The sequence below is a fragment of the Pholis gunnellus genome (assembly GCF_910591455.1).
Source record: "Pholis gunnellus genome assembly, chromosome: 16".
Classification (NCBI taxonomy): domain Eukaryota; kingdom Metazoa; phylum Chordata; class Actinopteri; order Perciformes; family Pholidae; genus Pholis; species Pholis gunnellus.
In genome coordinates this window covers 8,117,535-8,131,576 of record NC_136543.1, presented here as the reverse complement: position 1 = coordinate 8,131,576, position 14,042 = coordinate 8,117,535, and positions in this window count along the sequence as shown.

Here is a 14,042-nt window from a genome sequence, read left to right as displayed (position 1 = left end):
CCCAAGCAGGCGGGCTCTCATCACCACGCCCCTTTTAGGCGAAAACAATCCCGCGTCCCTCGACTGCAACAGCCTGCATTCCAATACTCGCACTACCATACTACTTAGTATGCCATAACAATATTTAGTATGTCCCAATACATAGCATGACAAATGCAGTATGCCAAAAATACCAGGATGTCCTACTGCATACGGTCACATTTCTGCAGTATGCAAGCCAGCTATTGTTACTAGTATTCTGACTATTCTGACCCCATAGAGGATAGCAAGAGGGTCAAAGTTCAAGGTTCAATGTTATGACAAAGTAGTATGTCCCAGTTGAATGCATACTGCATGCAACAGTTCTTACATTGTAAGGGAAGCTGCAGTATGTGCTAAAAGTAAAAACAAAGAGCATGTGATTTGGAACGCAGCAAGCGGAAACAGAGGAAGTTGAAACATGTCTCCAAACTCCTAACGCTATGCCGAAGAGTTGCTGTGTTGCACCAACAATACATCTAAAAACGCTGATCTCACTGAAACACTGAAACTGCTAAATGATACTGGTGACAGTTACGTGACTTCTGATGGATAGCTAACATTAGCTTGAGTGGGAGGCTGCTGCAGTATGGTCATTGCCTGAGTCCAGAGTCCACCAAGTTCGAGTTGACTGATTCGGTCATATAGTATAGCATCAGACTCTCGTCAAACTATACAGTATATCAGCCTATATTTCAAACAGTTGGCTATTAACAGGTTGGTCATTTACAGATAGAACTTAACCTAACGTGATTCAATCAATCATAGTTGTCTGGATCAACAATATCCTGCCACTGTGTTGGACAGGGGAAACCTGAAGGGGCATGACAGCATTAACCTAAATGTATTAAGGTATAGCAAACGCTCAGGTTCAGACAAGGTTGCAAAATTATTAACCAGGACTCCCTGGCCGAATAAATATTGTATCTCAATGGTTAAATAAAGGATAAACTAGTACCTTTTTACATTTTAGTTGGATACTCAAAATGTATTATATTTGTACTAGATATTTATACTTACTATGTATGTGTTCGTGCAGTGACACTCAATTCCTCTGTGTATGATCAATCGAGTTTATCTTATCTATAATAAACTTAGAGAGGTAAAAGAGAAGCTGATGAAAACGATGGTGGCTGACATAACAGATTTAATATATATGGTTTAAAGCAAGACAATGTAAACTTTGAAAGAAGTAATTACACATTTTTTCTCTTACACATTAAGTTTCATTCATAAGTAATAAAATTGGTCAATTCAATACACTGCAACAGCCTTACTTGGTGTGGTATGACCAGTCGCTTCTGGTGGCTATTTTTGCCAAACTTTACTGTGTAACTGACATCAAGTCAAAGTCAGCTTACTATGATTCTTCCCTACATGAGCTACTGTTACACAACTCACATGGTATAAGTATAAGTATAAATACCTTAAAATTGTACTCCAGCACCGAGAAAATATGCTCAGCCAATATAGCACATGTTGGAAATTGACGTGGCTCTATGAGGACTGATTTATAAGATGGGGTAACCTTTATTGATCCCACATAGGAAAAGTGTTGCAGCAGCAGAAACACATCGGGTATAGAATACTTAAAACTACAACTGTAAAAACACTATCCTTATCCTACTATATACACCAACAGTGTAGAGAATGTGAGAATGATTGTGGAAAGCTCATCTGTCCTCCTTCAGAACCAGTGTTAGCTGAGTTTATCCCACATTATTTTAGCTGCTTCTTTTCTTTCCTGTACCTCTCCACATAGGGGAACCATATTGACAAAGAAAGAAAGGATATGGGGGGGAGGCGGAAAAAAAGAAGGCAAATTAGAGAGAGGCAGATTATGTTGCACAACGTAGTTGGATAAGGGGGTGGAGTACGAGGTAAGGGCAGATTGATGAGGTCAGCGTCAATAAGAAGAATGCAAGAGAAGAGAAAGAAATATGCAAATTGTGTTTGTATGTGTGTGAGCAGAGGAGAGCCAGAGAGAGAGAGAGGCTGTCAGTTCAAAAGAGGGAGACAGAGGCATAGAGAAAATGACAGACGTGGCCGGAGGAAAGGAAAGGAGCGTTTGAGAAAGACAACCCCTGAGAGACTGCTCGCTGAACCCGCTGCCCCGTCTCAACCCTCCTCCCTCCCCGTGTGCTTTGCCATGGTTACCAGACAGGGCTCCCAATGCAGCCAGTTAATGTGTTTTTCAGCGGCAGGAGCGAGCTGGGTACTAATGTGTCTCAGTCTGTCTCATGCACAATCAATGTCAACTGTCCTGGGATGCACAAACACATGGGGGGGCTGAGAGCCAGGGAACACTGAGCCACCTTGGCTGAGTGTCAGGGCAAGAGTCTGAAAGAGGACCATGTCACTCTCATTTATTCAGCTGAAAACTGCGGGCTCTGGTGCTTTGTTAAGTAGTCATAAAATGTGACAAGTTATATTTGTGTTCTCTGTAGGTGCCTAATATCCCATGCTGATCATTACTACACTGATCTGAAATGTTTATCTCACAGTAAACTCTTGACTGGGTGAGGAACAATTCCTCCTATGCTGCTTACGTACCACGAAACACCAGTGAAAAACAGCTGTTTAAAAAAAAAACTTTTCAGTATTTATTGGATTTACATGGTATTTAACAAAAACAACACAAGTTTTCCCCATTTTTAGAATTTTATTCTCATATTTTCTGTTAATAAACATCCACAAATCAATCATCCATAACAAACGTGAAAGTGTAGAGCTGCAACAACCCATTGATTAATCAATTAGTCGATTAGTACATTCATCGGCAACTATTTTGATATTTAATTAATCGTTTACACTTCACTATTTTCTGACATTTTATAGACCAAATGATTAATGGATTAATTGAGAAAATGAGAAATTATGAGAATGCACTTTTTTCTTATCAACATATTTTATTAAATGTTAAACATCAACAAATATTTTCAGTTGCTGTGAGGAGCTTTAAAATGTCTACAAATGAATGATCATCAAGGTGATGACACTTGGCTGTCTTTATGTGACTAACAGGTCTTGGATGTTGTAATTTGAAGTGTCTGTGAACACCTTATAAAAATCCCATGTGAATCATACATCGGGGTCACGATCCTTGGCTGTCTTTTTATTGAACCATGCAAGTGGTCAGCTCACAAAGCTAGCCAAAAGGAACTGCCCCCTCCAGAGAACCACGTAGTGTCTTCTTGGCTTTCCATGATGTCTGGAAAGGTCGGGGAGTTCTCGCCAGATCATGATTTAAAAAAAGTACACAGCTTGTAATATGTTTTCTCTCCGTCTAATGACACAAAATGTTGGAGCCTGCAGATGCAACTGCATGCAACTTTGTTCCCAAGGACCTAACCTGTGACCTTTCATATCATCACAGGTTAAGGGTCTCAGGGACAATGAAGCACACCGTCATTCAGTTAGCTGTTCGATCAGCCTCGTCCGCAAGTAAAATTCATCGCGTCTGAAATATTTCTGTCAGCCCTGAAATTCTATCATTAAAATAATATATTTCTGTGATGTATGTATGTATGCCGGTATGTAAATGTAGCATGTACGTTTATTAGGAATGATCCGTTATTTAAGTTAAATTAGATTACATTTCGACAATAAAACTGCACATCAATACATATTTAACTTCAGATAGATACGTAGCATCTTACAGTGTAACAACAATAGACTATAAAATGAGAAACAGTTTATTCTTCATATTGGGTGGTTACCGTTGTTTTTTATCGCTGCCGATACAGTCCGACGTTAAATGAAGCGCCTGGACACATCTGTACAGACATCACTGGATCACATCCTGCAGAAATAAGAAATATTTAGTTAGAGTACATTGTAAAACATATAAATATCAATCCTCGATATTTGTCCGTTTGTTTCATTGTCAGGGCCATTTTACTGTCTGTCCTCCTGCCACAACCAGTGCCGAAAATTCAGTAAAGGTCTGTGCGGTAAGGCATTCAAAAAAAATGCCCCCTGCTGGCAGACAGCTAGACAAAGACACACGCATGCAGAGGAAAATCCTCAAATTTAATGTATAAAACGGGATTTGCACATGTGATGAGCATACGGCCTGTAGGAGCTTTAGGCTCCAACAGAGTGGTCATACGGTTCATAGACACATGCAACTGTTTGCTTGTGCACATGCATGAAACATGCACAGACAGCTGTGCCTGCAGCCGCAGACAACACTGTCGTCTTATATTTCCTACAGGCCTTGTGATCTCACAGGAGGATTATGCAATCACTCCCCCATGACAAAGATGTTCAGCCTTGAGGGAGTAACACTGATTTACTCTTCCCCAGACAAAATAAATGTCACACAAGCCTGACACTGCAAATGCCACATGAAGAATATGAGCCGGGGTCCAAACAACTGGTACACAGCCGAAAAGCTCCATTTGTAAGTCACATGTAAGTCTGTGCCGACGACAGCTTTATTGTCTGCTAACAATTCAGAACGATCCCAATTTACTAAAATCTGTCTGTGGCCAGGAGCGCGCACATGCAGACAAACATGCGACTCCACGAAGGCACACAGAACATGAAGCCTTTTGCTGCCAGAGTGAGAAATTAGACTGCCTTTCTCTGTTTCCTCTTTGTCTCTGTGCTGTGAGATGTTTTCCTCTGTCCCAGTTTCATGAGCTCCTCTGCTGCTCTCAAAAGCACCAGAGACAAAGACCGGAGGATGAAAATCAGAAGCCAGAGGAAGAATGAAGAGAAATATTCTCATGTCAAAAAATAAATTACCCATGTCAAAAAGAATGAACATGAAGGTGGACAAAAATGAAGGGAATATGGCGGGTGGCCATGGTAAGTCGAATTACTTGCCTCGATTTGTTAGCCGGCCCGTTTAAGTCATTCTCAACTCACCATTTGCCCTTTCCTGATGTCCCTTACATGAACACACACACACATTTGTACACATGTCCGTGTGTACTTGCATACAACAAGTGCATGTACGTAAAACAGGTACACGCACACACATAAAAACACAGCACACTCTTACGATGAAATATTGATCCATTTTCCCCTTGACAGAAAAAAAACAGCATCAATTAATCCAGAGGTAAAGAAAATAACGCTTGATAAAACCTATCCTGCCCCATCTTCACAGTCTTCCTTTTTACTGAGCGCTGTACGCGGCGGCGAACAGAAAAGCTATTCCCCTCTCGCTACCCCTCCATCTCTCGCTCTCCTCTTCTTCTATCCCTCTCTCAGGCGCTGTGCCTGGCTCTGTTTTGTGCCTGCTTCCCTCTGCCAAGTCACATCACTAATTCTCCAGGCGATTAGAGTCCGAGCAGGCAATGTCTATGAGGCAGGTACGCTTCACACGCATACACACACACACACACACACACACACACACACACACACACAGTAAAACACACACAGACAATTGCATTGATTCCATTATCTGGTGCTGTACCAACACCCTCACTTCCCCCAACAACCACCAACAGTGCCTCCATCTATGACCCCCTCTATCATAAATCTGTGTCACCTACATACATCACACACACACACACACACAAACACTTATGCAAGCATGCAGTATCTCCAGCTATCGCTCTTTCTTCCTTTCTTGCCTGAACACTCTCTATCACTGTCCCCGCCTCCCCCCACTCTGTCTCAGCCCTTCCCCTCATTTTCATCCTCTCCTCCTTGTCTCTCACCCTCTCTCTCTCCCACTCTAACCCCTTATATATTTTTTCAGGCGTGACAGGACGTCGTCTTGCCCATCTTGCAGTCTACGTTCACACGATGTCTCTGAATGGGTGTCTATTACTCTGTGTTTGTTAGTGTGTGTTTGAACATTCGTGCATCTGGAGAAGAGAGAGTCAACGTGTCCGGAGGGAGGTGCACGTGTGTGAGGTGTGTGTGCGTGCATGTCCTTGTGCACCGCTGTGCACTTACGCATCTGTGTGAGAGAGAGAGTGTGTTTGTTGGTGTGTGAGGTAGGGAGGGAACGGGGGGAGGGGGGAAAAGGCAGTGGAGGGAGCTCACAGACAGAGGCTGTGGATTTTACACAGCATGAGGATCAAAGCCACAGCAAGCCCAAAGGTGATTAACCTCCCAGTCGTTCTGACCACAACACTGCTGCTCCTCTTCCATATTTCATTAACACAACAGTCTGCTATCTGCACAATTCGTTGCATATCAATCTATCTGTCGATGTTGCGCCTAATTCCCGGATATCCTCCCCATCACATGGCAAGCAATAAGTGAGTCATTAGCAATTGTGAAATCACATAGCTGAACTTTTGCATCTTTAACAAAAAACTCCCCATATTACAAAAAAAAAAAAAATTGTCAATAAGAAAATGCTATTTTTTGAATTGTATGCATGTTTGAAGTGATATAGTACAATAAACTAAAGATAAATTAACACGAAAATAGAGCTGTTAATAGAAAGAAAAAGAAAAAATCAACATTATGTATGAAATGTTAGTATTAAATTAAAAAACGTGCAGTAAGTGGTCACATTTCATAAACTAGTGGGTGGCAAGCAGCTCTACTGTGACGGATGTATTTCCTCTTGAGTTGGAACATGCCAGGGAGTCGTCTCTTTGTGTGCGTACGGAAAAGAGCAGCGCTTGGCAGAGATTGCTGATATATGCTCTTTTTTCCCCTCCTCGCACTGCAACGCAATGCGGATACTGAGTGTCTGAGCCACTAGCCAGACACACTGGGGGACAGAGGGGGGTGGGGTGGGGGTGGTGGGGAGCGAGGAGCGGGTGGGGGCTGGTTGGGGGGTTGCAGGGAGGAGAAGGAGGCGGTAAGCAAGTTCACATACAGCCTCGTGCTTCAGGACACACTGATACTAACGTCTGGGCACACTGTCATTATCTACCATGACTACAGAGAGCAGCAAGCGTGTACAGATAGTTCCCTTAGGAGATTTTTATGTCGATTGAATGAATGCACACGGAGGACTGCTTTCAAACATAAACGAGAAATAGAAACCTTTTTGCCATAAAATGCTTCATATTTGTACAATATGTAATTAGACCATTACGATTTCCATAAAAAGGCCAAGGTTATAACATATTGCAATTTAAATTTCATATTTTCAAACTGTTGAAAACACAGTGCAACCTGATGTTTTACTTTACAGACAGCAAAAATGCCCCCTTAAATAAATTAAATAGGAGTTCTCTATAGGTTCGTTTTCCTGGTTTTAACGTTCTCGATCATATTCCAGCATAATGTCGCCTTAAGAGGTGTCAGGTGTTTTTTTTGCACGGGCTGCTAAGAATGCAAAGAAGCAAACAGCTATCGATAGTTGGCTCTATACCCCGTTGGACTGCACCAAATAACATATCAAAGAGCACTGCAGAGCAAGGTGGGTATATTGATGTCTGGATTAGCTGGACCTCAACAGAAAAACCTGATTACTATTTCAAATGTATTAGATTTAAAGTCAGTGAAGAAACGGTTTTGTTGCTGTTTTTTTTATTATAATTAAGGGCTGGAAAATTGTTGAAGGATAAATGTTAAATTGTTTTAGATTCGATAATGGATGTGGTCTCTATGGTAGTGACTGATAGTGCAGCTCTTTTGTCCAGCACTGCAAAAGACATCCAGCAGATCTTTAAGGAAAACAGACCATGTTGAAAAAAGAGGTAAAAGAAAGACATGTTTCCAATGTATGAGACACATACAGAGAGAACATGCACTGTGTTATACCTAAATACAATTAGGACCCTCATTTAATAATTTAGCCCTAAACACTCTTTGATTTGCTTTATTACTTTGCCATGTTCAATATAAATTGTACTGGTCAAATAGTTTAAATGATTCAAATGGGTTGCCTGCAACCTTAAAGAAACATAAATTGTGTTCCTTGTTCGGGTCCGTCTTTGAACTTACCACTTCAAGAGACATAGAGAGCGGTGTCCTTCGTCTGAAGTCTGGGTGACACCGCAGGGAAAGCTAGAAGGTTGTACAGTTATCTCCAGGCTGTTTATGATGCGAAACCATACAACCAACTACCTCACACTGCAGAGCACCGGAGCAGGGTCAGCGTTGGAGTTTCTTCTTCTTCTTCCATGCAGAGTCTTCTGTGTCCTTTACTTCTGTCTGTCTATGTGTATCTGTCGCATCCCTACGTCTCATTTCATTCATAATCTCATATATTTATGATGAAGCTATTTTCCAGATTACAACGTTATAAAAAAAAGAGACGGAAACATCTTGGTCTGTGGCTACAAGATTAAATATTGATACTGTGATACTGTTGGAATTTAAAGCAATAATAGCTGAGACTGGCTAACTGAATGCACTAGAAAACATTTTGTGGACTTGTCTCCCTCTTGTGGGTATACTCAGTACATAGACCAGCCCCACCCCCCACCACAGGCCAAGGCAGACCATTACTGCCGCTGAATACAAAGACAAGCACTTAACCTGCAGTTGCTTACTGTAGGCGTCTGCCTGACCTACTTCTGCAACTGGAGCCAGTGGAATCTTCCTTATCCTCAAAGACTCGATTCAGCACTACTGAGCAAACTTCATTGTCATTCTGAGGTTAAAGTCGAATACTCCTCTTCTGCTTTCATTTTACTGAACCAATAGTTAGATTCCTATCGTGTCATGGTGTCTGAAGAAGGCTGATATTATATATCACACTTTCAGCGGGCTGAAGGAGCAACACTTGTCTATGGTACTATATTAACTCAAGACATTTGACCACAAATATTCTTAAGATTTAATGATACATTAAAGCTGCTACTGACGTTTTATTGTCATTATCATTAAAGCTGTTGGTTGTTTTTTCAATGGAAAGTTTTGCCTACAAAACGTCACGTCATAGTGAAAACCACAGCTCAAGGTGACATCCTCAAACTGCTTGTTCTGTCTGACCAACTCTCCAAAACCCAAACACAGTTTGCCATCATTTCAAACAAACAATAAAGTAGCAAACGATCACATTGGAGGATTGGAACAGTAAGGGATTGTTGCTTGAAAAATGACTAAAATGTATTAATTGACTAAAAGTTTCAGCTCTGTAATATATGATATCATATGTTGTTTTAAACGTAGTCCATTCCTTTTGATGGTGCTAAAGTATCTGATAAAAACATTCATGTGAAGTTTGAAGATTACTAACTCTAATACATTTTCTGTTTTCTACTGCCTTTTAATAAAATTGGGATTATTAATTTATATCACTGCACTGTAACTACAATATAAGCTATATTCATGATGTCATAATGTAGTGTTTTATTTTTTTATCTTGTATGCTGTCATTTATATATTGACTTGTGTTTCTATATTTTCTTGTCTTAATGGCTTTTTATGTAGGGCACTTTGAATTGCCTTGTTGTTGGAAGGTGCTATAAAAATAAATTGGTCTTCCCTTGTCTATGCTTCAAATGAAGTGATTGTTGGATTGTCTGAAACACCTTCTCCAAAGGACTCGGGGGGGAATTTGCACATACAATGTTTGTAATTTTCTGAAACAATTCAGCAATCACGTGGCCAGGTGTGCAGAGTTGTGAACGTAGGAAGGGTCTGAACTCTCTGAAGTTATTTTATTCACCGACCAGAAGTGTGCTCCCTTATCCCCATTTCTACAATTATCACACCTCATCCCCAGATGCCCCACCATCAAGTGTAGTTGTTTTGAACAGCTATGAACACATTTGTCTTAAGTTATGTTTACAACATACAATCTCCAGTTTGAACATGAAATACTTTCTTCCTGTTTCATTTGAAGTATTCTGAGACCGTTATCCTGAACCATATGTGCAAGTTCTCTCCCTCTCTTCTCTTTCGACTGTGACACAAAGGAAAAAATATTCTTTGAAAAGCTATGATACTTAAAAATGGAAAACTGACTTTGTGGGGGAGGATCATCGTCAAGTGTTACCTAACAGAATAGTGGCAGTAGTGAACAACACGTCACTGCCCTCAGGTCTTAATATTAACAAGGGCAAAACAGTATCACAGATGCAAAGCACACAGAGTTCAGCAGTGCTGCAGAGGGGACAGTGAATGATGCCTGTAGAAACGATCATGCCTCCTCTCAGCCATAGATTGGCTGAATAAGAGTGAGAGCAAGAATGAATGAGTCTGACTCAATTTCTGTTGTTAAAACGTTACATTTTCTAACTGTAAATAAAGATAACTGTAGTATTTTATCCAGATTGTGTGCTGTTAATGTTTGCCGGTGTGTTAATCTACTTTTGGTCTCATCAGAATCTCAGGAATGGTGTCAGATAGCTCGACACATTAAAACATTATAAGCTGATTTGCACTGTTTAATAAGGTACATTCTGGGTAATGCAAAAATTGGTGCATTTGAGAGCAGTTTCCAATACAATAAAGAGGATCTAATAGGTGAGGAATTGGCTGACAATTTGGAGTAACAGCACAATCCAGTCAATCTCTCTCATACCCAATAAATAATGAGCCGCACCCACACATTCGACATCTCGCCGAGGTGATCTCCCGCAAAAACAGCAAATTGGCTGTTGTTAGCAGTCAATGGGTGTGTTTTGACACTCCTCCTGTGTGCCTCAATGACTCATTGATTACTTGATAGCTGCTGTGCAGCTGAGTTGCTTGGCCCCCTATTCAGCTCGGTCAATGCACCAAAAATACAACCTTGAAGTCTGGTATGACTGGAGTCTCACCGGTAAAGCTGGACTCAAAACACAAAAGTGGTAGAACACTGACTCCTCAAAAGGGAACTCACTCTATTAACTGCCAGGACAATAACTGCATTTTAATATGTACTGCATAGCACAGGTAAACGTGTGCAAGATGATAAATGGCTGCGTTGGGTCTTGTTCAATTACATTGTGGACATAAAAGACATTTGTAAGCAGTCTTAATTTGTAATAGAGCTAAAGATTCGACATTTAACCATTATTAAATAAAAAATGAGCCAACTTAGAACTCAACTCAAAAGATACGGCCGCAACATATGCTTAATAGAGACATAGATTTTTTTTTTTTTTTTTATTGGCCAGCTTCCAAACACAAACCCATTCACCTCGCCTCTCTCCACTGCCCTCTGCCATGCTAAAAGCCCACCCTCCGCCTACCCTTCATTTTCTTTCTTTGGCCGTCCTCCCGCTTCTCTTAGTGCCTCTTATTTGTCCTCCATCACTGAACATTTCAGGCCTCAAAATCCTTTACAAGTATTTTCTTTTTTTTTCTTAGACAATCTCCCTGTTCATACAATCTAAGTCTCCCTCCTTGATGCCCTTGATTCTGCTCCTCCCCTTTTCAAACCTCTCTCACCGTCTCATTCGAAGTCGGATCACGCATGAATGCGGCATGGTTGTGCCAATACCAGCTCTTTGCCAATCTGCCTGGGTGTGTTTGTGTGCCAATGTGAGTCTGGTGGGAAGCCCCTGCACTGGAGGCCAGGGTTGTGCATAAGCCCAGACCCGGGCTGGTGTCGGGTCAGATGAAGCTTTGTGGGGATTACAGTTTGGCCTATTGAGAGAGTGAAAACAAATTAATCAGGTTGAGCCAAAGTATAAGGTACGCCTAAATCACCAAATATTGATGAACCTGAAAATTGCAAGAAAACTGGTCATGCACCCTCTGCAATACAATAATCCCCGTTATTTGTAGCCGTTGTAATCACTCATGACAACGTTGTATTAGTGTCCAAAGTTTTTGATGACAAGGAAATTTGGCCCGCGAGGAACAAGATAATGACAGTGCTGAACTAACTGGCAAATACCAAGATGGCCACTAGAAGGTTTAGTATTGCAACACAATACTGAAAAAAACATCTGTTGCTAAGCAGAACTAAATATATGTATTTTTATTTAATCAGCCAAAAATAAAAGTAACGTTTACGTGGCATATTGAATCACAACCAATTTATACATCAGGCTTGTAAAACCTCTTAAAGTAAATTTGAGGGGAGTTCAGTTTATACATTTAATTCAAGTTGTTCCTCTCAGTTCTAACAATGACTTTAGGGATATGGATTATCACGCACACGAGCATCATGGTTTAATCTTGCAAAACAACAGTTGAGACAATACTGAGCAATAACTTATCATTTGTCAGTCGTTACTGCTAAAATAATCAAACTTAAATAATATTTTTTTCTATTATTTGAGGAAAATATCCATTGCATATGTATGTATGAAAACTGGCAGCCAAAAGTTTCCCATTAAGTTGACTACAAAATCTCTACAAATGTTCAGGTTCTTTGATTCTTTGATAAGAGAGCTTAAGATTTTGATTCATTTTTTGAACTGTGAGTTGAGGCACATAAATTATAATAAACCTATTCAAGAAACAACGGTTAATTTCTTTGTGGAAAATTAACAGAATTTTTTTTAAATGTACAATTTACGAATTGGATGTAAAAAATACATCCTACAGATAATTAATCGGAAAAAGAAATAGAAGTAAAAACTTGAAATCTGAAATCCTTTTCTTGTTCTCAACTAGCTAAATGTAAAACGTATGGATGCATGGCGGTTCTGACCCAATCAATTTCAAGATTAGAGAGCATCTGCATTCTGTTCTTTAATATTCAAAATTAATATTAAACAAACACATTTTTCAACAACAATGGCCTGTCAGAGGAAAGCCATCAAATGGCAAAGACCTCATGGTGTTTTACATGAAAAACAAGAACAAAAAGACATTGACTAACTGGGGGGATAATAATGACGGATAATTACTGAAATCGAGCACACATCTGCCTCGCAACAAGACATTTCTTTTCAATTGAAGAAAAACCTTTTCTTTAAGACGTTTAGGCTCTGCTGTTTCGACAAAACAAAGACTTCAGGTGACTCTCCACCACTCACTGTCTTTGAGAAGTGACGCACAGAGACTACGGCGCCACCCCAACAATGTAGGGGCACAGAGGTGTGAAATCTGCCCAGTGACAGCAAATAAACTGTTAACCGCTGCTATGAATCGTCTGGCGAGTGCCAGCTCAACAGGAATGCAGGCCTCAGACAGCGATTCTCAAACTCTGGGCCAAGGGCCGCTGAGGGTTCGCTTGATTTTACAGAAGAGCACACACTGTGTAGGAAAACACAAAGGCTTCTTAATGAATAGAGTTCTAAAAAGAAACTATTAAAAATCAATCCAAGATAAACTACGCTGATGAGAAAAGAACAAATATATGGATAGACAAACAGATCAATCCACTTTTTATATAAATTGTCAGAAAACATGTCCAAAATTCAGATTTAACTTCAAGGGAGTCCACAGTAGACTGTGATCATTACTTTCCCAATTATATTTATAAGAAGTAATCTAAAGACCAGGAAGGAAGACTAAGACTACATGCTGGATCTGATAATGTGTCACGAGGACTTGGAGATGAGATAATAATAATAATAACTTTATTTATATAGATCCCTGTGGAAACTACGCCCCTCCTCAGTCAGATGACAGCTCAGTGCAAGGCCAGGCTAAGTATCCACGACTCACAAACTATAAATCATTAGTTCTCTCAAGATAGATTGAGATTCGGTGGTGCGATTCCTCCCAAACCCCCCCATTTCACTCTCCCTGTACCTTATTTACAAAGGCAGAAAACGTTGCCATGGGAACACGGTACCAGGCAACCTCAGCGGCTTGGCATGATGCCCAATGGTTGCTAGGGCACTGTTGTTAATGCCTACTGGGTAGTGTCGACCAGGATGTGTGTGCATGAGTAGAAGAGGGGAAAGTGTGTATATGTGTGTGACTGCTAATCATGCAAACAGTTATGCGAGGCCCACATACAAATTTCTTGAATTATATACATGATGGCTCTCCGATTTGGTCTTTCAACAGGTTGTAGCGTGTGTGATAGGAACTATTCTGTGTATAGTGGCTGAGATATTACAATGTTGCATCAAAACGCATTGTCAATAAGAAGAAACTTGTGTTTTATGATGAGAGTACAGATTAAAGAGACAGGAGGAGACAGAAAGAGAGGCTCAGAGACATGGACATTCTCGCGTCTCACCATCTCTATTTCAGTCAGATCCAAAGAGTCTTTGTTGGTATAAAAAGGAAGAAACAGATGTTGCCAAAGC